We start from the raw sequence: 17,054 nt of genomic DNA, 5'->3' as shown, positions 1-17,054 counted from the left end.
GGCTCGTGGGGGTTAGAGTGGGAAGATGAGGATATATGGCCTTCACAATGATGTGAGCAGATATAGCTTCCAACAAGGTCTGCTGCCAGAAGGCGATGGTATTTGGGGGGGGGGGGGGTTGTCGGCAGGTAGGGGGAAGGTTAGGGTGTGGCTACCAGTCCGTATATCTGTATTCTGTACAGTGCCTTTGACACATGCTTGTAGAAGACTTGTAATGTTCAGAGGCCATTAATATTGACGTCTGTTGGATAATTATCAACAACAATTGTGACTTGCTTTTTTCATAAAAATTGCTTGTTGTAAAATCGGTGAAAATAGTGGCAATTTATTTGTTCACCATATTTTTGGCTGATAATGTTCTTAAATTCCCTCCTTCTTAGGTCTTGAAAATGAAGAGTGAACCAGAGAACTATTACATAAAGGTCTTGAAAATGAAGAGTGAACTGAAGAACTATTACGTAAAAAAGCTAAACAGCTAGAGCTTTCAACTGTCTACCACTCTCAGGACCCTGCCGCAAGTGGGACATGCTGTCAGAATATTCTTGACAATACTGATTTTATTGTCTCCAGCGTCATTGGCTTGAATAGTTATCGCAACTTCAGGTTATCAATTGCATCACCACAGCCTCAGCTCTCCCAACATCTCAAGGGTCCCAGAGGCTTAATTGGCTGTCTCTGTAACAGAGGTATGCCATACAGGTGTTACGAAACTTCAGGTATTTCACCATAAGTCGAGCAATGCATTACAGCAGATTACTGTTCTAGATTTAAACATAATCAGTCCTATTCCATCAAACAAGTTGACACTCACCATGCGAGAGTACCAGTAACACAGTTAAGGTGAAAGAACTGCAGTAACTTCGTGGTCATTTTTTAATGTGCCACCAAGTTACTACAACCCGATTACAAGGATTTATAATATGCTGCCAACAACAGACAGCAGCGAGAAGCCACATTTACCAACCCACTTTCTTTTACACCAATACTACAAAGAATATAGGGAGATAATAAACTGAAAAGCGAGCAGTGCTCATGGTGGAGAAAGTTGCCTTTCCCAAAAGAACTCAACAACTGCTGTGCAGGATAGCTAAGAACAGTGTAGAACAGTGTGCAGAGATTTACATAGAATCTCTCCATTTGATTTTCTTGCATTTATATTGTTATTAATTTGGATCTGCATTCCGTGTAGTGTTAACGCTATTTGTGGAAAATAAACATCGTTCTCCCAGGAGTGTGTGTGCACTGTCCCCAGTGACTCATAAGGCAAGGTATGGAAGGGTTATTATAGCTTTGTGAAATACCCTGTAGTTGCTTTGTGTGATGTAGTGCAGTAGAGCGAATGGGGAATTGCCTACTTGCTCTTCATTTTGGAGACCTATACAGGAGGGAAGTGCATCACTGCAATCCAGCAATCTACCTTCCGTCATGCTTCTACGCCCCTAGATTCTAATTTATCTTCAGTTTTACTGCTTTTAAATGTGGTACACAAATTTAAATTTTGTTCTTAAACCCATTTTGTTTAACAATAAGCATCAGTGTTATACAATCAAAACACTATTTTCGATAATATGTGATATTTCTGTCACCTGAAACATGAATACTATTAGTCCTCGAGAAAAAAGGAATATGCCCTTACTTGTAAAAAAAAGGGGGGGGGGACATATTTTAATTTTGTACTGGGAAACATTTTTTTCTAATTGCCGCAGTTTTTTTAGAATATTCCAGAAAAACCTAAAAAAGTAACCTCTACAGACTCCTCCTCCATTGCACCCCCCCCCCCCCCCCCCCTCATCCTCTTGTTCTTCTCATCAACATGCTGATGCTGTTGTTATATTAACTTAATTATGTCATGTACTGGAAAATATGACTCGTTCCACATCATTACGAAATATTGTATTCATGATCCATGGAACTAGTATTAATCTAATCTAATCTAATCTACCCCACCAGTCTGGATTTTTAGTGTGTTGGTCATGACACTCTCTTCCATGCTAGTGTACAAAAATTAATGACTACTTGAATTTTTCCCCCATCAACGTTTCTTGCTCTTAGTTGTGCGAGTTATTAAATACTAAAGATTTATTGGGTAAGCAACACTAAAATAAGAATTGAAGGCAACATAAGTCACAACCAGTATGTAATCACAGTTGGTAAAGCTTTTATAGTTTCACTGCAAACATCTTTTAATACTATGCTGTTGCTTGATAAGTTGTAACTAGCCTGCACAGAAAACTCGATACCTTTTTTTTTCAAGTTCATTAGTTCTTTCCAGCAACAAAGGCCCTGTTATGTTGTTTGAGCGAAACAAGCAATGCAAATCTCTTAAAGCTTCGTGTTTAGCCATACTCATATGTTGTCTCTTTATGCTTAAACATTGTCGTAATTTGATACCTACTTTTAATTAGCATTGACGGTGTAGATTTAGCAATGGCAAACTCTTTAGAGATTTACATTTTTTACGCATGTGTTTCATTAACTGTCTGGAACAGCTATATCCTCATTTTAAGTGTTGTTTCTGTTTGATTTCTGTGCCTTTCCAAGCTAATAAATAAATTTGCACTGGTTTCATGTAAAAAAAATTGAAATGGTTTTTAAACTAAAATCATTGATTTTGAGACACAGTTATACTCTGATTGAATTCTGAAAACTAGCTGCAGTGTTTTGACAGTAGCAGTCCCTAACAACAGATGGCAACATATCAACCATTATTTACTTTGTTCAATTTAATGAGGGGAAGGAAATAAACATGGGTAACTTTATGATTGCAGAAAGCAAGTATATTTGTTTGTCTGAGAAGCAAAACCTTTCCATTTTAGAAGGGGATTTTTTTTTAAAAAAAACTACAAAGCATTTTTTCAAGACTACAGTGTTATTTAGTGTTAAATATTTTACATTGTATAGCTGTTCCCTCTGTCCTTATATTACACCTACAGGAAAGAGATACCTAACTTGTATTGCGCACACACACACACACACACACACACACACACACACACACAGAGAGAGAGAGAGAGAGAGAGAGAGAGAGAGAGAGAGAGAGATTCAGGCTCAGCATTTTAACATGTGTAAAATGCATGTGTGTTTTCTGCACCAAAACAACAATGAATTTTATTCATGTATTTTCAAATGGTGTATGCCTGGTAACATCTGTTTTCATTAGTAATATGAATAATATACTAGTATACAATATCTAAGCTGATGCTGCCCTATTCTACATTTGGCATTTAAAGATGCTCCCCAAAAATTTTCCTAAATGCATGGAAAATACACCAAATTGCCTAATTGGTACCTTTGATATGGAAATACTTGCTTACATTTTTCTCGGGAAAAAAGCTACTGTAAAGTGCAGCTTGCCTCATAGAGTGCCCCAGTGCAGCATCCAAGTTGCTTGAATGCATTGTTGGACCAAGTTAAAGCTTTATTTTGCTGCAATTATGATACGGAGAAAAATGGAGTTAGGTAAATATGAACTTGTCATATGTACAATTACTCTTGCCATATGTGGAAGCTACCAGACTATGAATTGCTGTTTCTTGTACCCTTGCCTTATGTACGTTGTGTTTTTTGGTGTTCAAACAGTGTTATGTTTGAGTTATAACCTCAGAGTTTTAGAAAATATTTATCGGCAGGAGATAATGGACTATTACATATTCCTGACATACTGCCGATAGGAACCACGACCAGTATATCAGAAAAATGTATTTTTTCTTTTTAGATTGTAGTCACACTAACAGTTTTTGACACACTGTGGGAAGCAAGCTTGACAACTGGGTGCCAGGTGTAAGAGGCTAGTAGCTAAACATTTTAAGGTTCCACTTAATACCATATGCTTGCCATTATAGCAATATTTATGAAGATGTTTTTCACATTATTATTTTAACTATGTACTGTGATATTTTTTGATCATTGGAGACCAAAACCGGTACCCAGTGATCAAAATAAAAAAAAAGTGTGACTATAGACTGAAACAAATACGTTAATATAGATAATGGTTGTGACGGGGGGAGGAGGCCTTGCAGCAGCGCATAAGAGCTAAAATGGTGGCTATTAAAGAAACATGGAGAACAATATATCAAGATAATATAAAAACAAACGGTCGGTGATCCTGATAAAAACACAAAGTAAATAGATACGCACAACTAAAACACGACAAGTGACAATATGGTGGCTGTTCGCAACACTGATAGGGGACGCACAACACTTAAAAACAGCACAATAGAGGCGTTACGGTGGTGGTTGGGGGGCGTCGTTTTTAAGTAAATGCTGCACTTCAATGTGGAAATATGGAACTAAGGTCATAGTTGTTACTTGTTAAGTATCGCCAATGATCGATACTTTTAGGTGATGTGACAGTCGATATGAAATAACGTTTTATACCAATGCCAGAAAATAAAATAATTTTCTGGAAATGTAAGTTACTTCATAACCGCAAAAACAATGCCTATTATAAGAAGCATTTTTGAGTTTAGACTTTGAAACGAGTTTTTATGGGCAATTACAGGAAGCATAAAATGTTATACTTATTCTTTGGTGACGCAAAAAATAAAATGTGAAGGCTTGTCTTTCAAGGGGTGACTTTGAACAGCGCCTTCCGTATACATTGAGACATCAGCTGATAAGTTCTGGCTAATGGTTGTTGTGAAGTCTGCTTCAAACAAAAGTGTAAAATATTATGTTGGACATGGTATCACCGATGATGAAATTACAATTCTGAGGAAATGGCATTCCAAGGTGGAATCAGATGAAATTTTTTTTGTGGCCTAATGTTCCCGATGTATCAGGTTTCGAGTAATATGACATTTGCAGTATTCTACCTGATCGTAAGGTAGATAGAAGGGGAAGGCTGCATTTTAAGAGTTTAAATTTGATGCCTACGACGTCTCCTAGAGTGGACACTCGTCACTAGTGACTTCCTTTCCTGTAGAGTGTTTGCAGATGTAGTTCTTGAAAATGTGCTAACTTTTTTCCATTACTTTTATTAAGGTCATACAGACTGTTTTGAAAAAAAAAATTGTTTTTAAATAACTTTATTTCATAAGTAGCACACCATCTATTTCCATTATTGGGAAAATTAAGCCGTAATCATATGAAAAGTTTCACGTGATTAAAGAAACCTCAAAAAATACCCAAATTTTTCCAAATAAGTTACTTTCAAAACTACATTTATATACAAAATACCATGCCTTTTCATATTATAGAGGTATCATTTAACATTGATTGACATGGCCCCGACCCATGTGGTGAAATTGAAAAGTGAAAAATTAAAAAGAAATAAACTAAGCATGGGAGATAAAAATGTATAAGGTGCTTATCATATTCAGCAACACCTCTTGCAATTTCCCAAAAAGTTTCAAGTCAACATGCTTAAATATCTCATGAAAATGCCTTCTTCGAGTTGTATGTAGTTCTCACAATGGAACAGAAACTGCCTTATTATTCACTTGGCTACAATAAACGATCTATTTGAAATCACAACACAGCTGTAATAATGTAATGGCTACTACATCGCTGTGCGGCACTCGTCAGACCGAAAGCATTGGCAACCGAAAGTCTTGCAATTTCTACCATTTCAGGGGTAAGGAGTCCAGGAATGTAGTGGTACACAAGCAGTGGGTATAGTGTACACCCTCTAACTTGGTTGATTTTAAAATGGCGCTGTGGGGTGTGAGTGAAGCAAATGTCACTAGGGAGAGGAATGGCGCAGAGGAAGCACGTTGTGTTGAAAGTATCCGCCAGCAATGCGGATAATGAGCTTCCGTTTTCGGAGGAGGAGTTGTAGGTAGCGCTCACGATGCACTGAAATTACTTATCAGTTGTCTCATTGTTTCGGGGTTTAATAAACACCTATGAAAACTAAATATCATTTATCCTGCATAATTTAAAAAACAAAAAAGTTCAAGGAAATTTCTTATCCATTCTAATGTTTAGTTAGGCGCTCATGCTGTTGATGGTGGGGGAGGTGGGTAGTCGCCGATTTCTTGTTGGGATTCATATCCAGGAAAATCTTGAATGGAGCACTCATATCTCATCCCTAAATTCAAAACTAGCAAACATGAGCTATGTAGTAAGAATTCTTGGCAACAATACTAGTGCAGAAACGGTTAGGACTGTATACTTTGCTCGTGAACATTCAGTACTGAAGTATGGTATCATTTTCTGGGAAAATGTACACTAGGCAATAACAGTTTTCAGGAAACAAAAGGTAATTCTAAGAATAATGAAACAAGCGAGCAGCAAAAAACCATGCAAATCGTTCTTTAAAGATCTAAATCTTACACCTTCCCTGCATTTATATACTGGAAGCACTCATGCATGAAACATAAGTATACTGGGAAAAGAAAACCTTTTTCCTCAAAACAAGTGTCCATGATTACAGTACCAGATCAGACACATAAGTGTTAATCATTGTAACACCAAAATGGTGTATATCATGCAGGTACAAAACAGATTACCAAGACAGTGTAAATAGTACCGGTTCCTGCTGTATCAATTGTTTATTCGTTTTGGTACTGTGAAACCAATTACCGAAATGTATTTGTTAGTTACGACTGTACGTTTCGTTTTATTCAGCTAAAATGTTGCCAGTAGTAGGATTTTCGTCATATCTTGCTTTTAGTGTGGATATAATGTCTGGATTCCCCACTTTATAGTGGGGCTGTAAATAAGGTGCATAAGTCCATTGGTAAGGTAATATTTATTGGATGCCCAATGACACAGTTTATCCGCCGCATGGCACAAGGGAGAGAGAAGGGGGAGGATCGTTTTCTACCACGCCGATCGCACGCAGGGTCAACTGTCTTACTGTTCTTACATAATACGCGCCACAGTTGGTGCTGCCATCTCTTGCCTCTGTGGTGAAAGTATTGAATGGGTAGCAAACACCTTAGCGAGACGAGAAATAGTTCTGATTCATGAAAAAAGCTCCTGGGTGTAATCACATGTGTTCGTATCTCTTAAATATAATGTATTTTTCTGTACAATTACAATTAATACTTACTTAATAGTGAGATTTGTCCATAAATAGAACTTAAGCTATGTGTTCTTGTTGAAAAGGATACGATAAAAAATCATAAATAACGCAGAAGTGTAACTTCGCGTTACTCTGGCTTCCCTTCAAGACGAATAAATCTTTCGCCTTTTACTAAAGATTTCCGTGGAGGGGAGCATTAAATGAGTCTATAACTAATTTTTCTTAGTGCTCAGCTTATGCTGAGCCGCAAGTACAATTCAAACATGCAATTTGTATACTGGTTGGCGTTATGATAAATGACACCCCTTGGCGCCTTCAATGCACTGTGGGCTTTAACTATTAAAATATCTGTGAAACACGAACTGAAATATCTTCTAGGATGCAGATCACGCGTAACAACGGCAACTAATAAATTGTGTTAATTGTCGAGCGTTCGTTCGTCCCGCGATCTAGTGGGATGTTAAGTACTATTTGCAAGACGGGTCATCCGTTGTAATTTATTGTCTCAATAAAAATTACAGCCACTTCAATACGATACATTTCGTTTGTTCGGTATTTAGTTCTTGATTATTTGTCTTAATTTTTCATTTGAATGTTGCCGTATTGTTTTCAAACTCATTAAAATCTGGTACAGCTTTTATCTGTTGTTCTAACATGTGACCGGGAATTGAACTACTCACTTTCAAGTTGCTAATCATTACCGCCTCTCATAATGAAATAAAATATTATGGTGGGCTCACTCAAGCAATATTCTTTTGGAGGACAATATTTTCAACTTTGTCTGTTACCTTTGCTTAAAAATAGGTATAAATGTTTACATATACGTACACACATACTGTATGAGACCTCGTACTGTAAATAAATACAAACAGAATAGGAGTTTGTGCAGTGGTAGGATTTGGTGGTTTTCTGCACTGTTTCACGAAATTGTAAATTTATGCAGAGTCATACTTCATTGTTGTGGGATATCGATCCCGTTCGATTGCGAGTATCGTTTGCCCAGCCGTAGTATCTATTAGACTGTGATAGAAGGGGCGTATTAATGAAGGTTTATGGGTGGGGGCGGTTGCCTAGAAGAGAAAGAAGACCCAGGGAGTCTCTCCTTGTAAGTTAAGGAAAACAAACTTCAAAAGCTACTGTTTTAAGCTGTTTTGTTACTTAAAAATATCAAACTATTGCAAAAATATGTTTTATTTTAGAGAAAAAACTTTTGAAATTTCTTGAAATGTGTAGCGTCCACAACCTTTTTCGGAGTAACTTCTTTTATATAATTGTTAACACAATAGCAACAAGCTCATAAGGTATTTCTTACCACCGAGTTGATGAGCAAATTAAAAGCAAATAAACTAAAATTAAAACTGTAGTTCTTAATTTGTTGACAGTTATACTTTTTCCAATTTAGTTCATAAATATATATACGCATGATGATGATGATGATGATGATGATGATGATGATGAAGTCCCATACTCCGTGACGGAGCGTAGGGGAATGATGCGGGAGTCCCGCACTGCCGTACTAGGCAAGGTCCTAGTGGAGGTGGTTTGCCATTGCTTTCCTCCAACCGTAATGGGGATGAATGATGATGTTGATGATGATGATGAAGATGACACAACACCACCCAGTCATCTCGAGGCAGGAAAAATCCCTGACCCGCCGGGAATCAAACCATATTTTGAAAATTATAAGTGTAAAGCGTGCTGCTGTGGCAGATTGGGAGACTCTGATATACGAACAGGAGGGGGAGCACAAGTCACTGGTACAAGTAGTACATTCTCTCGGGCACACAATGTAAGATGGCTTGGGGAATACTGAATTAAATGACTAAATCCATTGGCCAAGATTAAATTCACGTGCTTAACTTGGCACAGATTACAAAAATTGCCATTTGATTTTAATTTAGTTTCAACGCTAAGAGGGGGCTTGCTTGTCCCCCCCCCCCCCCCCCCCCCCTTTAATCCGCCCATGTGTGATAGTTCCCAGGCTTTGTACTTGCTGTCAATAATAAATTTCATGTATTTAATTAAAAAATGTTTTACATATGTATTCCAACTATGCCATCAATTCATGACGCGAAGTGCAATAAAGTTGATACATTTGTATGAACTGCAAATACTTTCCCGACGACATGTTATGCAACATATGTTTATCGGATTGATTTCACATTCCTAATTGCGGTGTACATACAGTTTTTGCATAAACACTGTGATCTGCGTAGCGGGTAAGCCAGTTACGCTTCGAGAAATTCTTTCCGTGAGGACTTATCCCGATATTTGTATTTCCTCGTCTTAGTTGATTTACAAGAATTTCACGTTGGATAATTGTTTATCACAAGGAACCTGTGGTTGTTACGCTTTTTCCAGTAGGCTTACATTTCTGTCTTTGTTGTTCGTGCTTGCCGCTTCAGTTCCTAAAGGTAACTAGTAGGACCGTAGCATAACAAATCCAGAAATCGAGACAGAATGAGCAAGGTTGGATAAAAAATTGTTTGTTTACTGCATTTTAAAATATTGCACCAGCCACAATGCAGCCTAACTGGGATTGCTGTTTTCAGATATGAAATGAGTTAGTTGGTGTTCGTAGGTGTTTGTAGGCAGCTGCAGATCTCTCTGATATGTCAAACGATTGTAAGGGCTACCGAGAGACGTGTACGAGAGCTACCTCAAGTACTACCATCTCCTGTATACACTGTGTCCTCTGCAGGAAGTGCAGGATGTACTACCACTCGTCAAGGAGTGTGAGAGACATCAGTGGTAGATCTAGATGTGGCTTGTCTTGTTATACTGCCTAGCTGTAGTTATTGTCTAATACAGTGGAACCTCGCATAGCGAGCATAAATCGTTCCACCGTCTTCCTCGTTGTGCGAAACACTCCTTAAGCGAAACAATTTATCCCATATTAATTAATGTAAAATACGATAATGCATTCCATGCAGGAAAAGTACTAAAAGTTTTATCTTGTTAGTGCCATTTATTCACAATACATAACTAATTCTTTTGTACTAGGAAGCTGTCGATAGTTGTTTGTTTCTGCCAACGCTTCAACACTTGGCAAAAATGCGACACAGCATTATTATCAAGTAAATTTGTAGCATGCGTAGCCACTGCGTTATTGGGATGATAATTTTCACTGTATGATTCAAATGCTTTCAGCATTTCTCTTATTGGGCCAGAAGATGGCTCCTTTGCTGTTACTGCCACCTTCCCCTCCTCCTCCGAAGAACTACTCTCCACAATTTCCTGCTGTGAAACGCAGTGCAATTCCGTAAGCTCTATGGTGTTCATTGCTTGGCTGTGATCTTCCACAATTTCATCTATATCATTGTTATCCACTTCCAGCCCCACACTCTTGGCCAAAGACAATCCTGTGGACTACAGCCTCCACAGGCACTGACTCAAATGCCTCAGAGTCACATTTGACAATGCACTCCGTCCAAAGCTTCTTCCAAGCGGAAGTGCAAATTCTCATGGTAACTCCTTTCCATGCCTTTTCGATTACCTTGACGCAGGCAGTGATGTTGAAGTGATATTTCCAAAACTCTCTGAGTGTGAGATTGGTAGCTTAAGTCAACGCAAACGAATGCTCAAAGAGTGCTGTAGTGTATGGCTCCTTAAAGTTAGAAATAATCTCCTGATCCATAGGCTGGAGTAACAGAGTGGTTTTGGGAGGCATAAATTGGATCTTGGTGAAATGAAATTCTACAAGGAGGTGGTCTTGGAGAATGGTCAGGAGCGTTGTCCATAACAATCAAGATGGAGTAGCACATTCATCTGGAGCAAGCACTTCATTTACTAAATCACAAAAAAGATCATGTATCAGTCAAGCCTTGATGTTGGACCTCGACATCACATTTAACCTGCTCTTCTGGATTTTACTCTTCTTGAAGGCTTTTGTGGAGTTTCTGAATGGTAAGGTAGCAGCAGTTTAATTTTCACATCGTAGCACTGCTGTTATGAAGATAGGCTTTGGTATCTTTTTCCAGAATAGACCTGTTTCGTCACAATTAAAAATCTATTGTGGCAGATAACCCTCAGAATCTACGAGCATCTTTAAGTTGCTGGTGAAGTTCTCTGCTGCCTTTGTGTCAGAGGTGGCTGCTTGGCCATGCCTCACAACGCTGTGAATGCCTGTTCTTCCCTTCTCAAACTACCCACAGTTTCTGTTAAACACGTTTTAGGCAGGTGACGATCCTGGTGTCATCTTAACAAGGTTAACGAAAATCATTATCGCCTTATCACAAATGATGTTCGCATTAATAGTGTCACCCTGCAATAATTTTTCATTGATCCATATTAGGAGCAACCTTTCGACATTGTCCAGAGTACGACACCGTTAATGCCTACTAAATCAGCAACACTCACATCATGATCGTGTTTTTCAATGATTTTACACTTCATTTCTAAGGTCGTCTTCGGGGACATTTCTGTGAAGGTTATTAAAATTTGCACACAAGAAATACTGTGTGAACCCAGGTTTAGAAAAAATGTGTGATCACAAGTTGCACTGTGGTAGTAAAAGTAATAGCAGCAGCAGTAGTAGTAGTCTCTAATGACATATTCTTTTCCTTTGTTTTTCAATATCTTGAGCTTATCAGTTTCTTGCATAGTAAGGTGTTGTTGTCCTTTGTAGCAGGTATAAAACTCCTCAAGAAAATTATTTTTACTTCTAGTATTGTGGTTGTGAATTGCATAGTTTGTTCTAAGTTTCACTCTTATTATTTAAAACACCAACAAGAAGTAGTATATGGTGGTTATAATTCAAGTGCAGCTACTCGCAGATGTCCAATGTGCACTGTAATTTTCATACGGCAGTGAAACTTGGTAGATATTCTACTGCTTAACGCAGAACGGATTTTCACTGGACAAAAATTAATTCCAATTTTAGCCACCAGATGCAAATCTGGCACTGTGAATGCGTGAAAGACGTATAGAAATATTTCCACTTGTTATCGGTTAGGAATGGGAAAGGAGCAGAAAAGGTCAAACAAATGAGGGAGGCGTAATGTTGATTTTATTATTAACTGCCGCTTACACAGTTTGCTCACTACGAGCACCAGAGGCGCCGACAAGATGCTACATCTGTAGACTGCGTTCACAGTGGCACCAACGAAGGTCATCAGACACCGTCGCCAGAGGTCGGCCGATAAGGTGGTCTTAGTGCATCTGATCTCCTTTGTCAGTCTTTGCCAGTGTCAAAGGAGTTTGGGTTAGGTTAGAAACTATTCTATGTATGAAGGAGGTCAGATTTTAACATCTCAGGGCATGGTGGATACCATGACACCTCCGTGCTTGGATATGAGTGCTGTATAGTGGCTTCTGCTGGTAGAGAGACACTGAATGCATGTGAATGAACTTTCCTGTCTCAGTAAGGAACAGGGCGAGTACTATACACTCTCTGCAGCTATCGGAATAACCAGACTAGTTCTACAAATATATGAGTTGCCAAGAGAAATGTTATGTTACATACACGAGATATCTTGTGGTGACCTCGAAAAGCAAGTTAAAACATTTGTTTTGCTGTATTTGTTTAAAGTTGGGCAATCTTATGTCAATTAACGTTCAATGACTATCATTTAGCACATGTGTGAAAGACAAGCATAAAGTGTAGCATGAATACTCTGATAAACTACAGCACTTAAAAGTGAAAATGCATACCGTACACCACATTTGCAAACCACTTCATATTAACAGACTCACTACCTTGTTGGCATAAAATGTCAGTAAGCAATAGTAATAATTTGTAGACAACTATTGACAACCTACTACAAAAATGACCCAGTACAGTAGCTGTAAGCATAAACTTGAACAAATTATTTTTTGAGGTTATAATATAGGCCTAAAAATTCCAATAAAGATTTTGCCTATTTGAGGTTTCAAATAAACCTGCAATTTCAGTCCATAGATTCCAAACTATATCCCGATTATGATATTTTCATCCTCAGGATGCTACAAACTCACTCTTTCTTGGACTAAACTTATGTCTCTCAACACTCCATGTTTCATCTGCGAGAACATTGGTCGATTTGACTGGGGGGAGGGGGGGGAACTGATTTGAATTTAACCAATTGTCATCTGAAATCTGTACGTTCAGGAGATAAGATCGGCTATTGTGCGACCATGACCGTAGTGTTGTAACGATTTGAAAAGATTGCCTGTCTTTGGCTGATATCCGTCATCCAATGAATCCACTGATATTGGAGCCACTGTGACTGCAGCCTAAAATGATGTGAGCAGCAGTTGCTTGCAGCAGTTCCAGTGAAATCTGAGCAACATGTTTCTGTATAATTGCCTTGAGATTATGTAAGAGGCCTTCAGATCATGTAAAGATCACATGTGTACCTGATAAACGCCTTCTTTTAGATGTCCCCCAAGAGCCAAAATTCACATATATTCAGATCAGGTGATCTTGCAGGCCATGCATTTGGAAAACGTCTGGAGATAACTTGTTTGTGGAAAGTTGCAGTTAGCAGATCTTCCACTGTGCGAGTGACATGAGGTGTTGCCCCAAGTTATGTGAAAACAGTAACCTCTCCACACTTGGCACTCTTCGAAAGCAGGAATCACATACTGTATGGAGAGGTTTCAAAAACTTGCAGACATCAAGATACACCTGACAGACCCTTTGGATTCCCGGCGGGGTCAGGGATTTTCACCTGCCTCGAGATGACTGGGTGTTTGTGATGTCCTCATCATTTCATCATCATCCAGGAAAGTGGCGAAATTGGACTGAGCACAGATTGGGTAATTGTACGGGCGCTGATAACCACGCAGTTGAGCGCCCCACAAACCAAACATCATCATCACAGACCCTTTGGAGTAATCTCTTCAAAGAAAACAGGACTGAGAATAAAGGTGCACACAATCACATATGGCGAGTGCAGTGGCTCTTCGTTCACAACAATCGGTTTAGCAGTATCCCAAATTCCACAGTTCTGTGTATTCACTGCAGCTTGTAGTGTAAAATGCATCACCAAATTTAATCCATGCCAGAAACTGAAAAGCAAATTCAGAACATTGTTATGGATCATGAGGTTTCAGTTGCTGCACCACAGCTGTACAAATACAATTGTAGAAGGCCATAAAACTTTTCATGCTGTTGACCATGGGATGGATAATTCATGTGACACTGTAAGAGTACTAGCATGTGGTGCATGGTCAGTTACAGAAACCATCACCTAGTCAATAACTCTAAGAGAGAGAGGATGCCTTTCTCCTCCATATGTCACACCAAGCTCAGCTATGCTTTCACATCTCATTCTTTAAACCACTTAATGACATCGGGCCTTTCAGTCAATGATGCTCTCTCAGTACAACAGTGCAATTGTTGTCGCTCACATAAAACAATTTCCCTAACAGTGTGCGGTCTCTCTTCTCGTTAGCCGTACTGTTCGCTCACGTTTCGGCTTGTCAACTGACAATGTGGATGTCATACAAATTTTGAACAGCACCAGATTTGCTCCTGGTGGCCACAGTTTGGACTCATTTATTTTCACTCTTTTACAATATTTACAGCCCACAGTGGACCTCCGCGAGTAGCTGCACCTTAATTATAACCGTCTGAGGTGAGGGGAGTGTGTATAATGACCTGTAGGTCCTTGAAGAGGGTTCTGCAAGATGTTTGGTTATCAACTATACATAATATTCTCACTGCACACTTCTGTAGGATCAACAATTTTTTTGGCTGTATTTGCATTTCCATATAAGATTATGCCATATGATAGTAATGAATGAAAGAGTGAAAAGTCTGCTGCCAATGTATGCCTCATCCCATGCAAGGGATCGTGGTCGATTTCCCAGTTGTGTCATTGATTTTACCTGCCGGAGGGGCGGGTATCATGTTGTCCTCCTCATTTCATTACTACCAGTGAGCAAGTTGCCAAAATGGCGTTGAATAAAAAGATATGCCCTAGGTGGCCGAACAACCCCAGATGGGGGTCGTCGTATGATCAGTTCTTTTTGTGCTCACAGTTCTGTCTGCAGGTCAACACACAAAGATTAATAGGTAAATGGACAGCAAACAGAACTAAACTTTTGGGTTAACTTATACACGTTCCGGTCTCTTTCATGACCAGTGGGACATATATGTACCACAAACAGTTTTTTCCCTGAGGTCACTGGGATATGGAAGTCCCACATCTGTGTGGTGCTGCAATCTAGTATTGAATGTATCAACTGTTTGGAGCCAGTGGGCTCGTTGTTTGGCACCTAATGTGTGAAATATCTCTTAATTTTTCCAATAGTGCATTGTTTACCTTCTGTTTTGGTGGTTTTACATAAATTTTTTCCTGTCTGCAGTACATAAAGCTTAGTAAAAGTATTTTTCTTTTCTGACATTGTTTTCCAGAAATATACAGATTTGTGCACATATTTATTGCTAAAACGCTTCCTTATGGACAGTGTGTGTACAAAATTTCTGTTTGTGCCTTTTGTTCATACCTGTGTCGAACTTTTTACATTTGTACTCCATTATGAAAGTTCCGCATGATGAAACTCTTCTCTATCAGAACATCCAAAAGAAAATAAAAAAATATGATGCCACCATTTGAGTGACCTACTGCCAACAGTGCATCTTTCTTTCTGCTGGTTGAACCAGTCTGCAGCTTCCGTTTAGTTTAGTTTAATTCAGTTCAGTTCAGTTTACTATTATTCTTTGCATCATTTACCATCGATGATACAGAAAGTTGATATAGGCTAATGAGCTAATGTATGAGTCTTACATGTGCTCTCTGACCAAGTAAATAATGATTTGATATACATGCAGTACACTTTGAGGAACACCTCTAGCACATCATTTAAAGGTAAACAGTATGAAAGTGAAATATAAAATTTACAATGAGAACACCATGATCCAAATGACAATGAAGAAAATTGAAGTATTTGTTAGTGATTTAGGTATTCAAAATATTCCTCTATGTTATAGAAACATGTACCTTCTCTACCTGCTGGTTACTCAGTAACAAATGGTGGTCATCCTTCTCATTTAAATTAATTAACACGAAACAATTGCTGCATACACTTCAGAACGTTTTCAGCTGTAATGGATAAATATTTCATGTCATCACTTATAATTATGTTTGTAGCATCAGATCCCAATTTCTCTGATACTTATTACCTCCAGTTTTCCAAGAATGGATGGCTTACTGTATCTAAGGTCTTCAAAAGATCTAGGTTGATTCCTACCACACTTTTGTTGTTGTCTAAATTTCTAACTCTCTCTTCCATATGGGTTTGTATAGCTGTTTCTGTGCTGTGAGCTGTACAAAAACCATGCTGGTTACAATTCAGAAGATTGAAGGTGTCAAGGTAGCTTGTGAGTCTGATTTTCATCAGTTTTTCAAAGGTTTTTGAAAAAGATTAAAGGAAGGGTATAGGTCTGTAGTTTTCCACCTTTTACATGCTTCTGCTATGGGCACAGGTCATGTTATAGCTGAGGTTGTATAATTTCCAATTTTTCTTGTGACAAATCTTAGATCTTTTGAAGCAGATTATTTCGCATGACTGGTGTTTTGCGGTGCAGTATGCAAATCCTTTTTAGTGTATTTAATGGAGTCAGTTTAAGGGTGCTCTGTCTTATACTATTGTTGCGAAGAATTCATTGAATTTAAAAGCCAATGATTTTAATTTAATTTCATCTATCTCACTGCGACTATTGTCAGGAAGTTGCTTATCATTTGCCTTACCAAGTTTATTAGTTTTGTGCCTCATAATGCTACAAATTCATCTTGCTTTGTTCTTGGAATATAGATTTTTTGGCATATTACATAGTATTTACTTCCGACAAAACGTTTAAGATTGTTGCCACACTGCTGGTAGTTATCCATTAATTCTTGATCACAGCACTCGGTATTAAATAAAGATTTCTTCCTAGCAGTGTTCATAAAATCCCTAAATAGGTTTTTGTTGTGTTTTTGTGACTTTTGTTTTGTTTTGACAGTGAAATAGTTCAGTTTAAATTGCTATGATTAAACTACTTGAAACGTTAATCCATTCTTAATACTGTATTATTCTGAATATGTAGAAATTGAAGCATAGGTTTTTGAAAAAGTCCCTGCTAACAAGCAAAATCCTAGATAATATTATAATTTAT

At 38.3% G+C, this 17,054-nt stretch overlaps 1 non-coding gene across 1 annotated transcript; it reads left to right on the top strand.

Annotated features, from left to right (window-relative positions):
- The first annotated feature begins 7,097 nt into the window (after nucleotides 1-7,097).
- Nucleotides 7,098-7,216, top strand: LOC126178581 (U5 spliceosomal RNA). Its single transcript, XR_007536466.1, has one exon. It is a non-coding gene; the product is annotated as a U5 spliceosomal RNA (small nuclear RNA).
- The last annotated feature ends 9,838 nt before the right edge of the window (nucleotides 7,217-17,054 follow it).

The sequence above is a fragment of the Schistocerca cancellata genome, chromosome 3 (genome assembly GCF_023864275.1).
Source record: "Schistocerca cancellata isolate TAMUIC-IGC-003103 chromosome 3, iqSchCanc2.1, whole genome shotgun sequence".
NCBI lineage: Eukaryota > Metazoa > Arthropoda > Insecta > Orthoptera > Acrididae > Schistocerca > Schistocerca cancellata.
Note: the sequence above shows the minus strand (reverse complement) of the source record. Positions and strands in the feature narration are given on the sequence as shown.